This window comes from Trifolium pratense, linkage group LG2 (genome assembly GCF_020283565.1).
Source record: "Trifolium pratense cultivar HEN17-A07 linkage group LG2, ARS_RC_1.1, whole genome shotgun sequence".
Classification (NCBI taxonomy): domain Eukaryota; kingdom Viridiplantae; phylum Streptophyta; class Magnoliopsida; order Fabales; family Fabaceae; genus Trifolium; species Trifolium pratense.
The window spans coordinates 67939584-67963841 of record NC_060060.1 but is presented as its reverse complement, the minus strand read 5'-3'; the positions used below and the strand labels follow the sequence as shown (position 1 = coordinate 67963841).

Here is a 24258-nt window from a genome sequence, read left to right as displayed (position 1 = left end):
CACATCAATCTGTTTTCTACTTTCTCACATCAATCTGTTTTGAAAAGATAATATATAAGAGAATAAACATTTCAAAACACCACAATTACTTAATGAATAAAAAATAAATTTTATTATGAATATCATTACTATTGTTTGACTTTTTATTAATGAGTTAATTATTGAGAACAAAAAAAGAAATTAATTTGTATTGTAGAAGAGAATAAAAAGCAAAGTGTATACCAAAAATAATAGAAAGCAATAAAAAGATATCAACGCCGATCCGATCTGCAATTGCGCCTGCGACCCCAACAGTTCCCACCGCATCACTCGTCTGCGCTGCTACGACACGGCTAGTAGCAGTGACCTCGATTTTTCCACGCCGCGCCACAATAGCGGCCACTTTTAACAACAGAGTTCACAATTATGCAATATGAATCTTGTGTTTGGTATAGTATTTTAGCATATATGCTATATGACAATTTTTAAGTTTTGCTTTTAGTTTTACTCTAAGAATTGGTTGTATTCAAGGGTTGTGTGACAGCATATACATAAATTTGACTTAAATTTAAAAATTTAGTATTACCTAGGTACTAACTCATGTTTAAAATAGTGCTAACTTCTCTTTTTGTATATAAACCACATAAGTGAGAAGTTCAAGGAGTATACTTACTGAGGAGAGAGTCCAAGGAGTATCTCTTCTAGCTTACTAATTCCAATTCAAAGTCTAAGACTTATTCAATTCCTAAACACTCGAGCCTAAAAGTTACAGCGCCAAAGACAAGAAAAGAAAAATGGTTGACTAGGAAGTGCAGACTCAGAACAGCCACCGAACTAAATGAAATATGCTTGTAGTATACATTACCCAAACACATAATTCAGATACAGGAAAAGTTATTTAGTTTGAACTGAAAAGTTTAAAATAGTTTAATAATTACAGGACAAGGTAAATAAGTATGGTTAAGCTATTCAGAATTTGACCAATGCCAGCTCTATCCCTTAAAACACATTAAATACATTGAATAGCTGAGTTAACGTTCAAATAGAACTAAGGGCTACATCCCTAAATAAAAATTAACTAACAAGATGTAACCAACAAAGGACTAGCCATTGGCTCTTTCAGCCAAAACTTATTTCCCCTAAGTTGTAACGTTTTTCAAAGTAGGCTATACCTGACCAAAAGAATACCAGTTCACACACCTCAAAGAAAGAACAATAAACATGATTCCAATTCAAAAAACATGGCTTACCAAAAGCAGGAGCAGTAGCTGCCAAAATATAAAATAGCAAGAGTTGAAGCCTTGCTAGCTAAGAAAGCTGCACGTAACGGAACTGTGCTTATTAGGAATGAATGAATGATAGCTCAAATATAAATTTTATGGATATGCATTGTTCACTTGCTTCATATCCAATCAAACAAGGACTGCTAGATAAACAAGTGATAAAATTCATTCTCACTGTGATCTTATTCCCCCATAAAATTCATCAGCCTCAATTCCTTCCGCCCTATGATCTTACCTACCGATACTATTCTGTCTCCATCTTAAGCCAGAAGTGTAATGGTTGAACTCTAGCACCACCGTGTCTGCAGCATTCAACATATTTATCATCATATAAACTATAATTAAATCTTAAGAAAACCATTTCAGGGATTGGATATAAATATAACAAGGCTCATACAATGATTCTTGATTAAATATATTCAAATGTCACAACTCAATGTTGAAAATCCAAGAAATAGAAAAACATAAACTACAACTTTGAAACTTTTTCAAGATTAAAATAACCAAATAAAAAATTGGAAAAAACCATTTTAAAATTGAATAACTTGATTAGAGAGCTATCAACAATAATTTTTCTACCAGATTCTAATTATCTATGGAGTACAATATCAAAATGAGTTTTCATGAATTAGAGGCGTCTAGAATTCTCAAAATGAGTTTCAACTGTCAAATCAACAAGCAAGAAAGGGGAAATGAACAATAAAATCAAACACAATAGAAGCAAATAAAGGATTCAAGAATGAAAATCGAATTTATGTTTTAGGAAAAGCAACAGAAAATAGTGGAACACAATTTCATAGGGTTCAAGGAAAAAATAGGGAACCTTGAGAGACCTCAACGAAAGGGGCATGTGTTGCGGATGTAAGCTTACGAAGATTGTGTGGGGTGCTAACCGTTCTCAGTGCAGGAGCGATGATGGATACTGTAATCCAAGACTCCTCACAAGGATCGCCACCATTCCATCCTTTCAGCCCTTGTGGGTTGTTTAGGCTCCTGTACATATCCTTGAGAATTGTGACTGTTTAACAAGTTATACAACAAATATATAGTTTAGTGAGAGAGCTTGGAAAGGCTATATACATTCTCGATCAAAGTGTGACCAATAACAAAATTAATTCAATTTGATTTGATTTTATTTGAGGTTACGTTCAAGCAACCCTCACAACAAGCACAACTACACGAATTTCCTAGTTATAGAAATACTGACAATTCAGCAACCGGAATGTAGCTCTCATCACCACAACTTAGGTCGCGACATGAATCACAAGATAGTTTCTGATGTTGCTGAATGATAGTTTTATGAGAAGAACAGTCTTCCTTATCCAAGGATGCCTGTTAAAATTCATTTCAAGAGGAGTGCTAGGGTCACACCCTCTAACACACTCTTTTAACACACCCCAATAACAATTAGCCAAGTCATCTATTTTTTTTTATTCACTTACATGCTGACCGGTTGTTCAGGTTGCAAGATATAACCTTTTGTCAAAAACAAAAAAAAAAAAAATTGAATGTTACTCGGATTTTCTGCAATTTCTCCGATCAATCTGACTTATTCTTTTCCGATTAAGGTCGTTTTTGTCAACATCTCTTTTGTGAGTTCTATTGATTATTGTAAAGATTGAAATCTTAGGGTTTTGAATTGAATAAGGAAGATCGTGACGTTTAGAATTTGATTTTGCTGAAGATGAAAGAAAATTGAAGGTTTGTGATGGTGAAAATGATGAAGCTTGAATGAAGAGCTTGGTGCTCTTCTCCTTGATACCATATAACAGAACAATTAATGAAGTTTCGATATGGTCTATGTTTGTTGCAGGTGTTTTCCAGATCTTTTTCTAAATTATTTCTTCGGAGTGATTCTATTATTTTTTTGGGCCGGGTTCCATTCTCCTGTGTTGGTGGCAATCTTTATGTTTGAGTTTTCTTACACATCAATAGGAGAGAAAAAGTGAATGGACAGAGGAGAAGTGAAGAACCTGCTGGAACATGAATGAACAGTGTTGGTGAGAAATTGAAGACCGAAGATGAAAAGTTAAGTGCAAATAAAATATAAAAAAATAAATTGTATACTCTATCAAAACAAAACCGGTAACAGGTGATAGGAATAAAAAAATGAATGACATGGCTGATTGTTATTGGTGTGTGTTAAAAGAGTGTGTTAGAGGGTGTGACCCTAGCACTCCTCTTCATTTCATTTCTTATTAACACCAGACGAGAAATATAAAACAAAAACCAAGGAAATGCATAATAAATAGGCTCAAATCTCACATTTAGAAGTTAGTTCACAAAAAGATAGTCAACATAGCACATTATGCTAATTATTAGCTTTCAAAAGACAACCCCATTATCAACATTGAACAAGTCTGTCAAATAAAATTTTCAAGGGTACCTCAAAGACATAACCTCTATTTTTAAGCATAACTTAATTAAAACAAGCCAGAAAATTCATTCAACAAGAATTAGCAGAAGTAATGTGCCAAAATATATATCCTCCCCGACGCTAGTTCAGAGCATGGTCTTCAATGTAAAATATTCAACCAAGCACAGAAGTAAATAAGTGAGAGAGAATAAAAGTGACTTCCCTGAGAAAGTTTTCAATCACTGAGGCGAACGACATATCTCACTTGGAGCAACCCTTCCTCATAATGTTTTGCATGTTGTCCATTAACTATGAAAGTTTCAAGTGCTCCATGAAGAAAGACTTGAGTAATAATAATGTAAGGTCCAAGCAATCTTGAGCGCAACTTTCTGGGAAAAAGACATTGAATTTCCTAAAAACAAAATCAAACATGCCAACATAATAAAATTATAATAATAAACTAAAATATAAAACAATGGACACAGGTTGCCTCCCGCGAAACCCTTATTTAACGTTGTGAGCCTGACAAAAGCCAAATAATCAATCAAGGGGCTCTCCAAGGGCAAAGCGTTTTTAGATGCAATATCTTAGTAATGGAGCTATATTATATTTGAGAAAAGGAGTTTGTAATAAATGTAAAGTATTTTATTTATATTAATAGGAAAACAGAGCAGAATCTCCTAGGTAGTATAATATATCGATCCTCATTCTCCTGCACAATAGAATCTCCTGCACAATAGAAACAGTCAAGGTGAAAAGGATGAGGTAAATCAATAACAAAAACCTGTATGAATGCCTAAGAAAATGAAACAACAAAAAGTTAGATGCAATTACAACCTAATTACATAAAAATCATAAGAAACCTTTTATGTTTCAGGGTTAAAAAAGATACATTCTAAGTTTAGAAACATAGGTGAAACTGAGAATGGTCAATGAGAATTGAAAGAGATAGAGTATATGAAGCAAAGCAGTTAAAGTTGAGAAGGAGAAATAGAAAGTCTGTATACGTCAAAGAAGAGTAAGGGACTGAAGTGAATGAGCAAGTGAATGGAAGGTTGGAATTGAAAAAAAAAATTGTTAGAATTGCAAAAACAAAGAAAACTAGAGCGTCCATTTAATTCTGATAAATAAATAAATAAACAAATATATATATATATATATATATATATATATATATATATATATATATATATATATATATATATATATATATATATATATATATATATATATATATATATATATATATATATATATAAGGCTTGTATTGTTGTCATTGGCCACAAAACTATAGAATAGGTAAAGAAAAAAGTGAAATAGTAGTACAAACTTTAAGGCCAATTTATTCATCTCTTTTGGCCTAAAATGTAGGGAAAATGCAGATTAGTTCTTCATATTAGGGACAAATATATTTTGGAGTAGAAAGACCAAATAGCTTGATAACATCCTGGATTTCCATAATAGTCACCAATCTACAAAAGTGACGAGAAACTCAAACCATAAAACTAAAGCAAGAGATTTAACAATGCCATATATCATTGAACTCATATGATTAAGCATACAAATAGAGGGAACTTATAATTAAATACAAGCACCTTATATCATATTTGGACAACCGTCTTTAAAGGCAATTCCAGACATCTTATGCAAAGCTTGGCTCATAAGACATCTTGCTGCATTTCAATCTCACCCCATATACTACCTTTGGATCATTGACCAAGTAAAGTAGGCACAGAAACAAGGCCGTGACACTGGGAACAAAGTAAGCATACTTCCTCAATCAGTAAATGTTATGTAAAAAACAACTGTAGAATATAGTCTTGACATGCTAGTGTGTCATAAACATTACGTAAAATCAAATAGTTAATGGTGTTTGGTCACCATAGCTTTGCAACAAAAATCAAACATAAGAAACAACACAAATCAATTTCGAGGTAACTTTACTTACTTTATAACATGGGAGGGAACAATATCGTGAATTGCATCCAGTGCAAGTGTATTAGAAAGAAGACCTGCATCTGACATCTGTTTTTGTTTGAAAATGTATAAAAGAGAATAGTTTGATCACTATTCTTACCTAGAAATAAATAATTCAGAAACTGAAAAAGAAAAAACAACTTATTTATACTTCTGTTTATGTTACATTATTAAACAGCCACAATTTTTATTTTTTTTTGTCTTCGCCAAAAAAAAGTAGCACATAGTAATAGCAAAAAAAAAAAAAACGAAAATAACAAACGGATCCACCAATGAAAATTTGTTCAAAACAAGAACTTGATTCCAAAGTTTGAAACTTTAGTAGATAAAGGAGTAAAAGATTGTTTTTATTTTTGGTAAATAAGTTTGATACTTTTTTAGTTAAGTTCAAGATATGAAGAGTGAGAGTGGTGGATATGTGAGGGCATATTATAAAGTGGGGTGTAGTAATTAGAAACAAGAAACTCTAAAAAAAACAAGAACATAAAACAACTACCAAAGACTGTTTCTACTAGGTAAAGTGGACTACATGTTACACACAACCATCTAGTTGATAAAAAAATCACAAAACCATTTCTTGTCCAAAACAATTTTAGTATAATAATTGCTTTTAAAACCAGTTCTCATCATTCAAAAGAAATCACCAACAACAACAAAGTCAAAATCATTGTGTTAAATAAACAGCACAAAATCATCAATAAATTAGAATCTGCTCGTGAAACTGAAGCTACTAATTTATCACTAGATAATAAACAACCAAAAGATTAACCTAAAACAATAAATCCTAATAATAAAAGGAACGAAATTAGAAATGAAAGAAGAATAGCTAAGAATTGAAATCGAAAACCCATATGAGAAACATTGAAAACAATTGAAAAGAAACTAGAATCCAAAAAAAACCCAAGAAGTTGGAAGAAGATACCTACGTATTATGAGAGGGAATCATCAAGTCGGTCACACGCAACGAATCATGTCGATCTTGTCGAATACCTTACGAGAGGGAATCGTCAAGTCAGTTCATGCAATGAAGGCGATTTGGTGGCAAGAGCAAGAACAAAGTCAAAATCATCGTGATAAATAAACTACACAAATTCATTCATAAATTAGAATCTACTCGTGAAATTGAAGCTACAATCATTGCTCTTAGAAATTGTGTTCTAAAGCCTGACAATCAAGTCATGGTAAAAGTGATGTCAGATAAATTCTATAATATCTTGCAGTTAGGACTTGGGATTTGACAACCTATGAAGGAAAAAATTCACCTTGCATTAGATCAAGTTGATTAGAAGAGCAGTTGTTTATATCTAGCTTGCAGCTATGCCAGATTGTCAGTGCCCTTGAGGATCAGGGAAAAGACTTGTTGTATATCTCATATATTCAAAGCTAACACCAAAAACATCAATTACTAATTTATATTGGGCAACAAAACAATCTAACCTGCCATGAGTCATATGTCGCGTTTACAAAGAAAATTGGTGTGGTGATTTCTGATACAACATATTGAGGAAAAATCATTGCAACATAGTTAAAAGTCGGAAGTACGAGTAACACCAAAAATGAAATCGCAATGATAAGAAAATAGAACTATAGTTCACAAACTTACCAGCCTTGAAGTGCATGATCTAGGCAAATTCTTTGCAGAGCCCCATTAGAAAGAAAAGAAAATGAAACTCAGACAATGATATTTAATATTTTAGATAGAAAGATTCATTCAAATGAAAACGTAGATAAGATATGTGGCAGTTTTTTTTGTGTGTAGAACTGCTAGTGTAAATGACCAGAGTTAAGAAGGTTACAAGTGTTGTAACAAATTGACTGAAGAATTGTTCAATATGCTGTGTTCCAAAAAGCAACGATGTATTTATTGTCAAGCTGCCACATCAAACAAAGCAACGATAAAAAACAGCAGAAAATTAGAACAAGAATAGTCCATACGAATTGTTACGTAGTCTCATGCTTGCTTACCATATGGTTAAAGACACTACAAAAGTCTTTGCAATATGTAGATTTCCAGTCATTATCGTGAGTAGTTTGTCATACAAAACCTCCAAGCTGTAAGAGATCCAGCCAACACAACAACTCCAGTAGTACCATCACCAATTTCATAGTCCTGACTCCTCAATAAACTCCACCATCAGCTTCGCAATCTGGTTAACAACAGCCATCTGTTCCAATAGCATTGTTCCATCATTTGCTTCACACAAACACACATTCACATTTAATTGTATTGCATATAAATGTTAAACTATATATAACTTTCTCATTGTTAAACTAACTTATGTTTGTGTATAAAGAAGCAAAAAATCAAATGAATCATTCAATTCGCATCATTAACGATTCAAAAGCAACTGTTTACATAGAATTCAAGGAAGAGATTGACAGAGATAATCAAAACATTGAAAACCTCTTCTTCTTTTATTTCCACCACTAGTTGAATCTGGTTCGGGGGTCGGTTCTGGCATCGAGTGGATCCAGCCCCCTCCCGATCGTAGTTGCGGAGGATCGAACCGCGGTCCTCCCTACCAAGTTCAGCGCCAATCACCACTGAACCAACTAACGATTAGTAAACCTCTTTTTTTTGTTGCAACAGCAAAAAAGGGGAATATTATTAAATTGACGCATAAGAGAGGCCTAAAAGATACAAAGACTACAGGTAGAACAAAACAACCCCTACACATACAATTAGCTAATTATGCAGGTTTCCAACATCTACCAGTCCCCATTACAGACAGAACAGATAAACAACATTCAACCTGTTACAACCAGCCACACTACAAATTGAAGCTTAGCAGATAAAACACTAAAACAGATGGTCCTTAACACACCCCGCAGCACACAGGGAACCAAACTCTGATGACCGTTAATATTGCCTAAGACTGAGAATGAGTTATTTAGCGCGTCCGACCCGGGATCTCGTCCCTTAGTCACCAGAGCACACGGAAATTACGCAGTGAATAAAACTTCGGCTGCAGCTCCGCAGCATCAGAACAAGGGATTGAGATACGACCAAGGGATCACACAAAGGAAACGAATAATAATAAGCTCATCTCAATCCTAAACTAGGCAAAAAGCGCTTAATCTAACTCTTGTTAAAACATCATTGAGGTAAGCAAACCTCTTAAGTCTTAAGGCTAAAAGCTCTCAATTTGGTGAACAAGAAAAACATCATTGTGTAAGCAAACAAAATTTCTGATCATTAACTGAAGTAAGCATTTTAATGCAACAAGATTTAGATTAAGAGGTTTCAATTTAGATTGAAGTTAGTATATTGAGGTTGTGGGACTCTACATTTGTGATTGATATTTTTACTCTTTTAATCCGTTGTGAGTTTACATAAGGCTGAAGCAGTTCAGTGATGAAAATTAATAGGAGCATCATAGTCATATATTAAAAGTATATGGTACAAAACACAAATTGTTGCCTAGAATTTGACTGTTAAATGCAGTTGGCATAGGGGCAACACGAAGTGAATTTCTTACACCTATCTTTGATATCATCTCCCAAAGTACACCCCAGTCCCACAAATTGGAGGGTGTCACACCCCACATATCAGAGTGAAGAATTCCCTGCACATACACCTAAGCTAATGCTCAACATAAAAATAAAAGTCAATCCAGCTAATGCTTAACAACCCTGTAAATTACCCTACATTTTCCATTGAGCAACTTCTAAGTTTTAACGTTCCTATTACCACCAACAATAATCAACATATTTTATAAGGTTATTTTAATCATATCAAGAACTTCTTGTTTGATATTATTTCATTCTATTCTATCACTCAAATTAGAGTTACCATACAATAAGCTAGCTATGTAGTGGGGTTTCAACTGAACCTGGATTTCAAGGAAGATTGAATTTGAAGCTTCATTGAATCTCAACGAAGATTGAATCTGAAGCTACAAAAGACGGTTTGTAACAATAAATCAATTAGTAAATAAATTTCAAAAACCTAATTACCAAATTTAAACAAAAAACCCAAAATAACACAAACTGATCCACCAGTGAAAATTTGATCAAAACAAGAACTTATTCCAAAGTTTGAAACTTTTAATGCTTCTAAGAATGAAATGAAAAATCTTTGATCGATTGAATAATAACTGACCTGTGTTATCATTAATGAGGTTACTTTGGAGCCCCAAAGACATCATCCAGTTTTAGCCTAATAATTAAATAAAAATTTCAAAAACATATAAAAAATGGAACCCAAACATAACAAGTGTGTAAATTGTGTGTTTGTAAGCAAAATAACCTGATTGAAATTTTGAAAAAGCAATTCAAGTTAGAAGAAAGTAAGAACAATAAAAGTAACAGAGAAGAGGAAACCTATTTGGCAGCAGAGAGAGGGCACTTTCTCTTCCATTTTCGCTTAGGCCAACCATGCAACTTCCTCGTATTTTTGAGTTGTTGCGGTTACACTCTTTTGCACCATATGGCCCCTTCATTTATGCATTTCACTTTCTAAATCACAGTTTGAATTCAAAACATCAAAATTATAAGACTCATTCATCCTTTCACGTCGAACATATGCCAAAAGAAAGATGCAACCACAAACAATGGCTTCTATTTACAATTTTTTTCCATCAATTTTGACATAAATAGACATTTTAAACTTTTCAAAAAGTGATCAATAAAAATTGTAAAACTTTTTAAACTTCATAAAATTCACCAAGAGGTATTTACAATCTTTTTTCCATCAAATTTGACATAAATAGACGTTTTAAACTTTTCAAAAAGTGATCAATAGAAATTATAAAACTTTTTAAACTTCATAAAATTCACCAAACGGGTGAAAAATCATAAGGGAGAAAAAACAGTGATCAATAGAAATCATAATGAATTTAGGAAATGAAAATAGCAAATATAAAAATGAGTTCAGAGAGATAGCAAAAGAAGAGGAAACAATAGAAGTTTACAGAGTGCCGCAAACCTTTGCAGCATGACTGCGTGAGTGATCTTTCTTATGTGATCGACGGTTCAAAACACAAATTGAAAATCACCTTTGCTTCAACTGATGATGTCAAAAACAAAACAAAAAACGCCATGTTAATACTGCCCTATGTAATTCCCTTCCCTCTTCAAGTCTCTTCCGACATACTATGTAATTCCTTCTTTCCCATCATAAAGACAATTTATGTAATTGACAAAATAAAAAACCACATTTCTATGTTTTCTATTTCCTTCCCATCATTTATTTCATTTGTTGTGTGGTTTGAATAAGAATGCATTTCTGTGAGAAGTGAAGGGGAGAGAGATTGAGAAAGGGACAGTGGAAGGGGATAACATTTCAGAAACCGTGTGTGATTGCAGTTAAATAAAAGAAAATAGGGTATGTGAAAACCATGTATTCTAGTTATAGATATATTTATAGATTAAAAACATAAATATAATAGATGACAGCAAACATATATAGAACAAAAAAATTATCAGATGCACATATAGTATATTCCTCATATATCACTCTTGAAGAGTATTTTGATCGTTTCTCTAAGTGGAAATGTGTAATTGTGACTCATGACAAAGGACCATATTAATTGACCAAATCATAAAACACACAAAAAATAATGGAGTTGTAATTTTAGCTGAAGAACCCATTTAGCTAAAGTTTTATAAAATGGGGTGTAGTAATTAGAAACGAGAAACTCTAAAAAAAAAAAACAAGAACAAAAAAAAAAACTACCAAAGACTGTTTCTACCATGTAAAGTGGACTACATGTTACACACAACCATCTAGTTGATTAAAATTCAGGAAACCATTTCTTGTCCAAAACAACTTTAGTATAACAAATCCTTTCAAAATCAGTTCTCATCATTCAAAAGACATCACCAACAAAGTCAAAATCATTGTGTTAAATAAACGGCACAAAATCATCAATTATATAATGAACTACCAAAAGATTAACCAAAAACAGTAAATTCTAATAATAAAAGGCAAGAAAATAAAATTGAAAGAAGAATAGCTAAGAATTGAAATTGGAAACCCAGATGAGAAATATTGAAAATAATTAAAAAGAAAATAGAATCCAAAAAAAAACCAAAGAAGTTCGAAGAACATACCTACATATTATGAGAAGGAATTATCAAGTCTGTCACACGCAACGAATCATGTTGAATACCTTTTGAGAGGGAATCATCAAGTCAGTTCATGCAATTTAGGGGAATAACGAGGAAAAACAATGTTATCATACGAGTACCTACATGATTAAATATGCTATACTGTATTGATATCATTATCATGAAAGCAATGAAAATATTTCTTTTGAAACAGAATTTAAGAACCCGTTGACTTAATGAAAACATTTTCTATTTGCATTTTCAAAATATGTGTGCATTTTAACTTGCTAATAAGATGTGGGACTCTTGAAGTGTACCATTGTGATGGAAAGAAGATAAAATGTTAAGTAGGAATGATTTATTTCTGGAAATAATGAATTCTTTTTGGCATTTTCATTGTTCCAAAAAATGCACACAATTTGTTTACTTCAAGAGTCTCTTATCTCCATGTTAGCAAATTAATACAAATTGAATACCTGGAATGGCTGAAACACATAAAAAGCAAGGATACTAATGAATTTCTCTGTATGGTTTTCACCCACTGCAAGTGACTTGTTAACTTGTTGTACAAGCCATTCAAACAAGCTTGCATAAATAAATTTGGCAATTGTATCTCTTGTTTCAATTGCCTGAGAATAGAATGTGAAAAAGATAGATAGATAAACATACTGAATATAGAGCATTTAGAGCCACAAAAAATTGAACGGACGTGTTTGAGTAATAAACAAACCTGCAATAATGTCAAACTTGTGGCAACAGTGTCCTCGCTCGCAAGGTTGGATTTTATGGGTAGATAATGCCGTTATTAATTCCTGGGAACTGCAACCGATCAGCATGGCAGCACTGGTTACAGCTGCAAAAAGAACGAGATAAATTAACTCTAAGTTCTGTGTAAAATTCCAAGTATCTCCTCTTAAATTAATATGGTAGCCACAATTCAACATAACTGGTTCAAAATCATCTCCCACACAATTCAAAAATATTTTTTGTTCCGTATACGTTTAAAATATAGTAGAAGTAGATCAAACATTGTAAACCATAGACAACATAATATGCAAAACAACTTGAGTTAGTGAGTAGTGCAGATTTTGGGTTCTCAATTTGAGAACAAAGCCATAGACAATAAAGTGAAAGTTTACTGAAAAGAAATATTGGCATTACAAATATTATATGAGACATGCATTGCAACCCTGCCAGTGTTATGAAACTTGTGATTGATAAAAGAAACCACTTTTCTGGAAGAAAAAAAATGAAAACAAAGTAAAGTTAGAAGATTGAAATGCAATAGAATTTATGTCAATTTTCCACATGAAAATGGTAAAAAAAATTAAAATATAATGGGAATGGGATGAATCTCACTGTTAAATGTAGTATCTCAGTCACCGTATAATGAGAGTTATGGAAGTGAATTAAAGGATAAACCATATTTTCTTACACTGGAAAAGAAAGAAAATATCACAAATTTATTAACTGATATGTTCTGCTTTCTATTTAGAGGAAGATATTAAGTAAAAAAAATTTTTTAGCACCAAGAAAATGAAAAGGATTATATCATTATTTGTTAAGTTGCCCGATTGAAAGCCTCAGACCACAACTCCACATTAATTACAGAACAGAAACAAAAGACATTTTCATGAGTTGATCAAGAACAAAATTAATATTTCTATCGATGCCTAAAAAGATCAGATAAGAGTTTCAAAAATGAGATAGATTTTTCAATTGATACCTTGACTTGCTTTTCAATGACTTCTTCGCCTTCTTTCCTGTTCAAGAACCTCTCCGTTTCGGCTTTTTATCCTTCACGTCACTCTGGAATAGCTCCCGCATTTCCTCTAGCCTGGAAGAGGAAGGTTTTGGCAAAGGATTAGAGTTATTAGATTTCTTTTGATGATTCTTCACTGCTTTTGCACGTCGGTAAGCAAGATCAGCAAGTGTCAATCCAGCCTTATCATTCTTATATGTCCCCTTACCCTGCAATTTTATGCATTTCAATTTCAGTGGAACACAAGACAAGTTCTAGAATGTATCCCCTTATAGAGGCTCAAATCTCACATTTAGAAGATAGTTTACAAAAAGATAGTCAACATAGCACATTGTGCTAGTTCAGAGCATGGTCTTCAATGTCAAATATTCAACCAGGCACAGAAGTAAATAAGTGAGAGAGAGTAACAGTGACTTCCCTGAGAAAGCTTTCAATCACTGAGGCAAACGACATATCTCACTTGGAGCAACCCTTCCTCGTAATGTTTTGCATGTTGTCCATTAACTATGAAAGTGGTGCCATCTTCTTTAGAAGCTTCAAGTGCTCCATGAAGAAAGACTTGACTAACAGTGTAAGGTACAGCCATCTTGAGCACAACTTTCTGGGAAAAAGACGTTGAATTTCCTAAAATCAAAATCAAACATGCCAACATAATAAAATTATAATAATAAACTAAAATATAAAACAATGGACACAGGTGGCCTCCCGCGAATCGCTTATTTACCGTTGTGAGCCTGACGAAAGCCAAATAATCAATCAAGGGGCTCTCGGGGGGAACCGTTTTTAGATGCAAAATCTTAGCAATGGAGCTATATTATAAACGCTAAAAAAAAAATAAAAAAATGTAAAGTATTTTATTTATATTAATAGGAAAACAGAGCAGCATCTCCTAGGTAGTATAATATATCTATCATCATTCTCCTGCACAATAGAAACAGTCAAGGTGAAAAGGATGAGATAAATCAATAACAAAAACAACCATCAGTACTGAAAATGTTCCAACTCAATATTAGTTCAATACCTCCTAAAATAATATATTTATTTGAGTATTTGAGTTACAACTTACAAGAGCTAAACATGTTTTTCAAGATATAGCTTTCAGCAGAAAAGCTTGTTTTGAGTGCAAATGAACATAAACATAAAATGCTAGAAGGCTTCATAAATGATACCGTACATAAATATCACATTAATATCTGTGCTACTTCATAGTTCACACCAAACTTCAACAACCTCTTGAAAGACAATTTCATCCCCACGAGAGAAGAAAGCTATCATTAACGAAAAAAGTAGAACTAAAGCATACAAGGGGGTAAAAAGGCAAAACAGTGATGCACTTACGAAAACCACTGGAGACCATATGCTAACAATTGTCAAAGCATTGAGATTATCAGCAAAACTAAAGGCACTTTAGTAGCCAATAGCATCAACAGGAAACAAAAAGACATAACCACAAACTTAAACAGACCACCGCTTACTTTTAGATACAAAATCATGACAAGAGTAAACTAAGTTTTTCTCTTTTATTATGTCCTTTGTTGGTTTCACAAGTGGCTTGATCTGAAAACCTCAAAAATAAAACATTCAAGTGTACAAGCATATAAGCATACGCACAGTAGGTACAAGCAATATTATCCACTCACCCACATATAGGCACACAAGAACAAACAGATGCATACGTTAGACCACTTATTAGTAAATATTATTACGTATTTATTATGTAATTAATGGCAGTTATTATATTATTAGGAGAAGTTATTTTAATTATGTCAGTTATGTTTTTATTAGTGTGTGTGTAACTCTATAAATAGTAGTTTGTTGTTTTAATTGAGGCATTATTTGGTATAAACCGGTTGGTTAGGGAGAGGACGGGCTCTCAAATTCCTGTCATTTGTGTGTAACTTCTTTAATTGTTACGTCAGAAAATGAATCTGTCAGTTTTGGCCAGAGGAAGAACTGCTACTGCATTATATGTAATCACTGCTCTTCGGAACAGTGCTTCAAGATTTATTATCTAAAATATTCTAGTAAATTCAGTATATTTAATTAATTTAGATACCAGTTCTAACAGTATAATTCCAATTTGGAGGCAACTATGAGTATGTCACGTACCTGAAGAAAGTAAGCAAATAAAAATTTTGCACTCAAAATGACAAGCCAAAACAGCATATACCTGAGAAAAGCAACAAGGTGTATCTTAATAAAAAAAAATCACACAAATAAGGTAGTTTTAATTATATATTTCTAAATTAAACCGGGAAAAACACAGGATACAGTCCCTCACAAAGAGGAGTCTCTCTTATAGTACTCGCTTCTAATTAAAAAAACTAAAGCCCCAAAACTTCTCACAAAAATGTATTGGAAATGGAAGCAAATATCTTAGTACTTCTACATGTATTATAAGTAAAGAAAAATTATACAAGACAATATCCAGTGCATACTTTATGAAATCGAAACTCCTTTCATACATTCCCCGTCCAACATAATGTCGTTCCTTCATTAGTCAATATAAAAACCGATATCGGCATTCAGCATAACCACAAAAGATATTGAACATACAAAATAAGATGAATTAATCGATAATACAATTACAAAAACAAGTGCAAATGAAGACACAAAACCTGGCGCGGCCACTTCACAAAGCGAATGAGAGGCCAACGATCACATTGGTTTGTCAGAAGATGACAATGCAGGAATCTGCATGAGGAAACTAATGAAAAACTGGACATCGGCATAAATCCCGACAACAATAACATAAAATCTGAAAATAACCGAATTTGAATCGCTTTTACTCTCTTCCTGGAGTGCTTTTCTGCCATCATAACAAAGAGTTGTAAATGTAAACATCATCAACACATCAATAAAAAACAACAAAAACCTGAAGATATAAGATAAAAATCATTATTTTGGGCAAATATACACATAAAGGAAAGTTACAAAACTAAAGCAAGCCTAAACCAAAGAAATCTTAGAAAAATCCGTGATAGAGCTGGTAGTTGTATATGCACCGTACATGATAAAAATGTCCAGGACACCTGGAAAAAGGAACAAAAAGGTGAAAAGTGAAAACTTATAGACGAGGACAAGAAATATAACACTAGCAAAAGCAAAAATTATTGCATTCTTGGAAGACATTCAACGAACAAAATAGAGTACGAAACTAAAATTATTGCATCATAACACGCAATCTCTTCTCTTCTCTAACCGCATCCTTCTTTCACAAGATCTCCAACCAGATCGGCAGCCATCCACAAGATCTACAACCAGATCAGCAGCCCTCCATCACAAGATCTGCAACACATCTATCTTCCATCTCCTTCGTCGAGAATAAGATCTGAACACACCATCACACGCAGCTACCATCTCCACCAATTGCCACTCTGCAAGGACATGATCCCTGTCAGCATGACCACACTTCATCTTACCATGTCAACATTCTCATAAGGCACAATACCTAATGTCTCACACCACAGAGTGTATTTCACCCTTTGATGGTAGCAGGACATTTCTCTCTTTCCAACTGCAGTCACCAACTCGCATCCACACAAATAGCCTCTATTGTAAACCAAAGACATTTCCGGTCGTCCTCGCCTTATCTCTCCCTCTCTTTCCCTAATAGCTGGTTTGAAAATAGTGTTTAGAAAATATTTTCTAATTTTAAAAATTTAGAAATAAAACGATTTTCAATTCTTCAAATCGGAAGCATAAATTTTTTATCAAATTACAAATGGAATTCAAAATATCTCTCGCAGCTTGTTCATGTCCTATATTTAAGGATCGCAGATCGCCTTTGCAACTAACAGACTTTTTATTAGAGCAGTACTAGAAGCAAAGTTGAGCTATTACCTTGCAGTAAATCTCACTCAATACTTAGTAACATGTATACGGAACAAAAGCATGAAAATCAAGTTATTGTCTGAGATCATAATAGAGCAAATAAGCATCTGCCAATAAAATTTTCTATAATAAAAATGGGTTCTATAAAAAACAAAATTACAATTAAATTTGCATCTAACTATACATAAACAAAGACATTTGGTAGTACCAAACTACAATCAAATAGATATTGCACAAGGTCAAAATTTAAACAAAGACATAAAAAACAATTACCTTCGTTCTAGTCATATACTGAAGCTCCTTAGAAAGATCGTCAAGTACAGTGCAGACCAATTCTCTAAAACACGTTACGGAAGATAAGACACTAAAGGGAAGCTTCTTAAAATGACACGGAAATATTGTTTACCATTGACAAGAATCAACAGCAGAAACCACGCATATCATAAAAACAGCCTGAAAAAAGGCATCCAGAATCAGAAAGGAAACAAACGGCACTACTAAATAAAAAGCAAACTTGAGTATTTTGTATCATACACTAGAATAACACTAGACAGAGGTACAAGAATGGATCAAAGCACTTTAAAAGTAAACAAAAAAAAATATATATATATATATATATATATATATATATATATATGACGCATCAATAAGATTACCTCTAACTCCACCTTCTCACTATGTAATCCAACATGCATCAGAGTAATTAAAACTGTTTCCATTATAGGTTGAGGCCGAGGACCAGCAGCTAGCACCTCCTTCGCATTGATAGTTTTTCCTTTGGAATAGACCACCAGAGGAACGCCAAAATTTGAACTAGAAAAACAACCAAAGCCAAACAATGATCATGGATCTCCTTATATGAAAATTTTCTCATAGGGGGAATAGGTTACTAATTGATGGTTCAATGATAGACAGATTATAAAATTTAAAATTGTACTAGTTAACATGTCATGAAAAGAAAAAAGAAAGAAAAAAAACCTCATTTAGATGAATATATGACCAACAAGGCCAGCATCTTCAGTACCATCATTGTGTCTTCGCTGCTGCTGGTATCTGCAGATGAGACAAATGTTCCAAGCAGACAAAAATGAATATAAATACAACTTTTCAAATAACAAAAAAGCTTTGAACTTTGAAAGAATGATGTCTTGAAAATTGGCTTTAACTACTATAAATTCATTTTATAGGAATGAGAATGCCAGCGGCAAGTTTTTACATCAGCAAGTTATCTGTCCTAGTAGCATGACCATTTTAAAATACAACAAAACACCCTTGTTTAGCTAAGTATAAAATCTATCTTGTGTATATGTATAAAAGCATGGGTTTTGTGCTTGACAATCAGCTAAAAGGTGCATATACATAGTGTATACTTCACAACAAATTTAAATAAAAAATAGTTAATAATAAGTAAACATAAAAAACCTTGAGCAGGATTTAACATCTTACTGTGTTCCCAGTAGAAATTGCCAAGAGCCGTCCAAAAATATAAACTGAAAAACAAACCTGGAATTGTTTCAAGTTATCTTCAGCTTGTTTCCTCACAGCACCATCCACTGCTTGGGCATTTAATTGGATCTGTGTAACTTCCATTGTCATCTGAAACTATAACATACAAAACACATAGCATAAGTAAAGGCATGAAAACTAAAGAATAGTCACAAACTAGCAATAAAAACTTGTTAAATGTGTTGATAAAGCTACTGCGAACTTAACAGCAAACTATAACTAAACCACATAACAATATATAAATTAAATTAGCAAAAAGGGTAAAGCTCAATAACCATACGCATGTTCTCAATATCATGTTAAGAATGGGTAATACAAGGAACAGAGAACTAGGAAAACATATAAAATAAGGTGTTGAAAGCATAAAGGATTGAGAACAAAACACCAAAGTGATTCTGGACAACAAGTTTTAAACAAAGAGATAAGTTAATATGCAAAGCATATAAACTCAACCATTTCAATAGGCATGATGACTAACGGTGCAAGGCTCATTCATCTTCCTGACTAACGGAGCAAGGCTGCAAATTATAACAAAAAGAATTAAAACAACACTTAATCTGTAATGTGGAGAGTGGTTTGATAATATGATATTGGTTCGTTGGTAAAAAGATATATGTACCATTTGACAGCAAGTCCCAGAAACATCACTAGCAGCATGTCTAGTTGTTGTATGATGATATTTTTCAATTTAAGTTCGAGATCAGGATCGGCCCTAAAAGTGGGTTTGGTCAACTAATTAACCAAATCAGAAGTGGCCATTTATCTCTGGTCTTTATCGTTTCCAGTCATCTGTATCTGAGAATCATTGTATGGTTAGGTTATGTTGTGGCATAAACAAGTAAATAGTCGATAATAAGATTTCTTCACACACAAAAAACAATCATAAAGTACCTTTCCAAGTATCCCGGGCAAAGTTAGGTTGGTTGGCCATGTTTGCAGCAGCACTGTTGTTGAATGAGTAATGTGGAATGTTGTTAGTTAGTTAGGGAATATGAGAAGCAACAAACAGACAAATACACAAACAAACTAGTTGAATTGAAAAGAATCATTCATAAAAAAGACCTTGATTGGAGATTTATAAGCAACACATCATCATAATCAGAAACAAATAAAGTGAAGATATACTGATTAATTTGATTTTTATTATACATCGGAGAAAGAGAGATAGAAAGTTACAAATTTGATTGTGTTAGAATCAAAAAGATAAATGAAAAAATTAAAAAACTAAATTAGACTGAATAAGAAGTATCTGTTAATAAGAAAGCGGATATATCTGAATAAGAAAACCCGAATTAGACGGTATATCTGATTCTTCAGCATTATTTGCGCATATCATTTGGTTCTTGTCATGATGATTAATCAATGTAATATCGACGACATCTGTGCGATAAGAATGTTATTGTTATAAAAAAAAAAAAGGATACTTAAAGAAGACAGGTTAAAAACTTATATTTACAATTATATGTTTCAATAAAGAACTTATATTTCCTATCTGCTGGTTATGTCTGATAGGAAAAGTTATTATAAACAACTAAATCATAGTCATAAGAGCCGATATTGCATCTAATATAGCAGCTGGTGGTTTTTTAAACAGGGTACAAATATTTTTAATGATATAATCAGTACCATTATGTTTAGTTATGTTTTTAATAAACCAATAGCATATTCAAACATAATTACCTTGGAATGCAATATGACGTGGTTTGATAGATTCCACATTCCGCCTAAACGAAGCTCTTAGTGAACATCTTGCGCGATTAATAAATGTACCATTACGTACTGTATATTTCCCTGCCTTCAACGAACTTGTTGTTGCTGATGATTTTGCTGTTTTTTTTAAAGATGAAGAACCAACTGCAGATATACAAAATCAAATTCAAAAACTCTAACTCAATTTCTTCCATAGAAGGCTAATAATTATATTCTGATAGTGAAAAATAACGATGCTGCAAAAACAGGGCATATTTGGTTCAAAGCACAATTGCTATAAAACAGACACAACCAACACACTTCATGCTGCAAAAAAAAAAAGGTACGTCCAAAATCACTACAGCAGGTTGAAATAGCAGTTGCAGAAGTGTATTTCAATTAATAATGATTACACTACTATACAGAATTGCATTTAAATTGATTCATTACCGTTAGCAATATCTTTTAAAGGAATTCTTCTCGCCGATCCAATAACACCATGCTCTCCTTGACTCCCAGGAACGGGTTTAGTCACTATATTTCATAAAAACAAAATCAAAGATCCCCAAATTCATAATTAAAAAAAGGTGAATATTAATTAGGAGACAACATTAGAAAATATTCAATTAAAGAGAATGAATGGGTTTGTTTGGATATACTCACCTGATTATTCGATAACAAATTCTATCTCTTATAATTTTTGGGAAATCTTGACCATGCTCTATCTTCCCGTTTCCTTTTACCCTTTGCAACAATTAAGAAATTAGGTTTCAAGTGAGAGTAGAAAGCAAATCAATAAAATGATATAACTTTTAGCATAACCATATGGACAACGTAAAAAGGCTTTAAAAATAGCAATTGGGGACAAAAGAAAGCAACAGGGGGGAAAAAAGGTTTGGGTCGTCGTTACCTTCGTCGGTGACGGCAAGCAGCACATTATTCTCATCTTCACGTATGAGGAGGAGCATTTCAGACGTGCGAAGAAAAAGTAAAGTCAGAGATAATTAGATGAGAGATGGATTAAAATAAAAGGAGGAATGTAAGAGATTGAAACCAAAAGGAAGTCGAAACTCAAATGTCTGATTAAAAAGTATATAAAATCATGATGAAGAAAACAATTTATGGTCAATAACAGCAGATGAGAACAACAGCGTTAGAGAAAATCCATTATGACTAGTTAGGACTAAAAGCATGTACAAACCTGGAACATCATGACGTTGACTTATGCCAGATAACATTTTCTGCATTGTACACGAAAGATAAACAAATAACCACATCAGCCAAAAACATATTGAAGTTAGATGTTAACAGTTAGTCAGAACCCAATAGGATATTAAGCTCCATCTTTTATGGATTCTGCAATAGGTTAAGCTACCTTAGGGACCAATCTACTATAACCTGCTTCGAAAGTTTTATGATACACGTTTACTCAACCACACATCATCATACATCCAAAACTCTAAATCAACAAACAATTTCTATTGTGCATCATTCTTAGTATCATTAGCATTGTCCTTTAACAGTATCCAACACAAAAGTGCAGTAAAATGAACTGTGTGGTTTAATAAGAAAGGTGCCTAACATAATTAAAAATAGACAAACCTTTGATCTGGGATTAAGAAAGGTGCCTAACATAATTAATGCTCCACCTCACTCTCTAACAACGTCACCAAAATCCTCCACACATTTGTTTTCCTGTCACACAAAGTTATATTAAACATGTGTATCAACATGACAGCATCCTATCAAATCACTAAACATGACCTGAGATTTTTTAAAACTCAAAATGAGATTAAGGAAAAAATTATGTGGGGAAAGTACTACTCAAAAGCTTTAAATTTTAGGTCTGGTGGTAATATCAATGTGGCTATCAAAATTTAAAGCACGAGAAAAGAACAGACAACCTGTCTCGGTCGACTTTGAATGAACTTATCCATAGACAATGCAGCTACACCTTTGCTCATATGTCCAAGTGCACTGCTTGCATCACCCAATAATATCAACACCTGAGAGTAGCTGAAGCGGTTGGCCTAGAAGATCTTTCCGGATATTTTAGATAGCCATGCTAGTCAGAGAAGTTTACCTCATATTTATGTTCTCGTTGAACCTCTGGTTTATCCTGACCTGGATCAGAAGCGTGCATTTAATTAGCACCACGAAATTCTCCAAATCCTAAAACCGAGTAAACTTAAGGAATAACATCTCATTTGTCAAAAAAAGGCTTACCATCTCAAAACTTATCATGCAAAGATTTTCAGCATTTATAGATATATCTGCGGAAAAGAAAGGTTTCACAAATTGAGATTATTGCATAAAAATAGTCTAACATTGTAAAGCCAAGCCTTTAATAGAGTCCCATGATAGCTCCCGTAAGTGAGACATTTATATTACTAGTAATAAAACATACAAAAAAGAGATTAAATACCTTTATATCATCATTGGAAACACCATGATCCAAATTAGATATATAGAGCTTGTTCCAGTTTCTATGGAAGCCGCACGACCACCTTGGGCAGGAAACGCCGCCGCCGCAGCCACATGTTGATCTCTCCATACAAATGATGCTGCCACGTCGTCTCCGGCGCCTAAAACAAAAACAAATCAAACCTAAAGTAAAAATTAGGGTTTCAAAATCTAAAAATTAAAATTTTGAAGAAATGGATGAAAGAAAGTTAGGAGAAATTTTCAAGAATTGAAATTTTAAATTAGGGTTTCGAAATCTAAAAATTAGGGAAAACAACAACGCTGTCATCGCGATTGATCGGAACAGAAATCGATTTGGGTAGTAAAAGGTTTCAGAACAGACATCGCGAGAAGGTTTCATGAGAGTGGATCCAGTTTCCAGAACAGACATCGCGAGAAGGCTTCATGAGAGTGGATCGGAACAGAAATCGATTTGGGTAGTTAGGGTTTTCAGAACTCGCGTACTTTGTGGGAGAGGAAATAAAAGGTTTCTGTATCCAGATTTTTTGTTATTCTTGATGATATCATATCGAGAGCGATAGGAATGATTGAAAATTTGAAAATTTGAGAGCAAAACTTTGAAAATTTGAGAGCAAGAGGGGAAGGGAGGAAGAAGAAGAATCTAAGAGTGGGTTGAAGAACGTTAAATTCGTTTGTTTGTGAGAGTGTATTGTATAAGAGTAATATAAGGCAGGGTCCGTATAATTTGGACCAACAAATTCATTTGTCCATCTTGGACCAATTGGCTTTGTGTCCATTGATTTAATATATATTTATGTGAATGGTAGGGATTAAAAGTTCACAACCTGATAGTCAAGTTATACTGGTACACATGCTTAAGTAAACTTGGCAACACGTGATTTTATTCTCTCTCTTTTCCTTTTTTTTTTGTTTGCAACCAGAATTGGTGGGTTGGGTCAATACTGGACCAAAACGTTGGTAACATAATTCTTATAACGAAATGTTCAATAGCTTAATTTTTTTTTGTCAAGTAGTCTAATGACTAGAAATTTTATCTTAAAGGTGGATAATTGGAGTATCCGGATTCGAACTCCAACTCATGCGTTTATAACGTTATGTCCCTATCAACCGAGCTAAGCTCATAGGGACTTCATTAACCAAATTTTAAAATGAATAAAAGGGATTTTATTGACAAAGATCAAATTAAATAGAGGAATAATTAAATATTTTTTTTCCCTAAAATTAAATCAAATTTTGATTTTAGTTCTTAAAAATAAAAATGGCATATTTTTGTCCTCCCAAAATTTTCTGTACCAAAGGCCCTAAAAATAGTAGATTTTAGGACAAAAACATCCTATTTTATATTTTTATAAACAAAAATCAAAATCTGTTATATA

General features: G+C 33.1%; 1 long non-coding RNA gene across 2 annotated transcripts in view; it reads right to left on the bottom strand.

Annotated features, from left to right (window-relative positions):
- LOC123907795 overlaps nucleotides 1-23621 on the bottom strand; it is a 30461-nt gene extending 6840 nt beyond the window's left edge. Inside the window, exons 1-37 of one of the 2 annotated variants that reach the window (XR_006809410.1) lie at nucleotides 23182-23621; nucleotides 22863-23022; nucleotides 22664-22710; nucleotides 22521-22561; nucleotides 22342-22443; nucleotides 22040-22132; nucleotides 21639-21678; nucleotides 21348-21383; nucleotides 21101-21181; nucleotides 20888-20971; nucleotides 20429-20602; nucleotides 19640-19692; nucleotides 19368-19543; nucleotides 19202-19266; nucleotides 18746-18844; nucleotides 18221-18295; nucleotides 17899-18055; nucleotides 17649-17695; nucleotides 17516-17579; nucleotides 16027-16785; nucleotides 15847-15899; nucleotides 13373-15578; nucleotides 12377-12499; nucleotides 12123-12275; nucleotides 11650-11708; nucleotides 10523-10603; nucleotides 9919-10053; nucleotides 9698-9754; nucleotides 9429-9491; nucleotides 7561-7789; nucleotides 7392-7467; nucleotides 7199-7217; nucleotides 6522-7082; nucleotides 5567-5643; nucleotides 5214-5369; nucleotides 2086-4347; nucleotides 223-1564 (exon numbers count right to left, since the gene is read on the bottom strand). This is a non-coding gene — a long non-coding RNA (uncharacterized LOC123907795). Of the gene's footprint in view, nucleotides 1-222; nucleotides 1565-2085; nucleotides 4348-5213; nucleotides 5370-5566; nucleotides 5644-6407; nucleotides 7083-7198; nucleotides 7229-7391; nucleotides 7468-7560; nucleotides 7790-9428; nucleotides 9492-9697; nucleotides 9755-9918; nucleotides 10054-10522; nucleotides 10604-11649; nucleotides 11709-12122; nucleotides 12276-12376; nucleotides 12500-13372; nucleotides 15579-15846; nucleotides 15900-16026; nucleotides 16786-17515; nucleotides 17580-17648; nucleotides 17696-17898; nucleotides 18056-18220; nucleotides 18296-18745; nucleotides 18845-19201; nucleotides 19267-19367; nucleotides 19544-19639; nucleotides 19693-20428; nucleotides 20603-20887; nucleotides 20972-21100; nucleotides 21182-21347; nucleotides 21384-21638; nucleotides 21679-22039; nucleotides 22133-22341; nucleotides 22444-22520; nucleotides 22562-22663; nucleotides 22711-22862; nucleotides 23023-23181 lie in introns of those variants that run through there. The other variant, XR_006809411.1, reaches the window with a different exon arrangement.
- Between the last annotated feature and the right edge of the window lie 637 nt (nucleotides 23622-24258).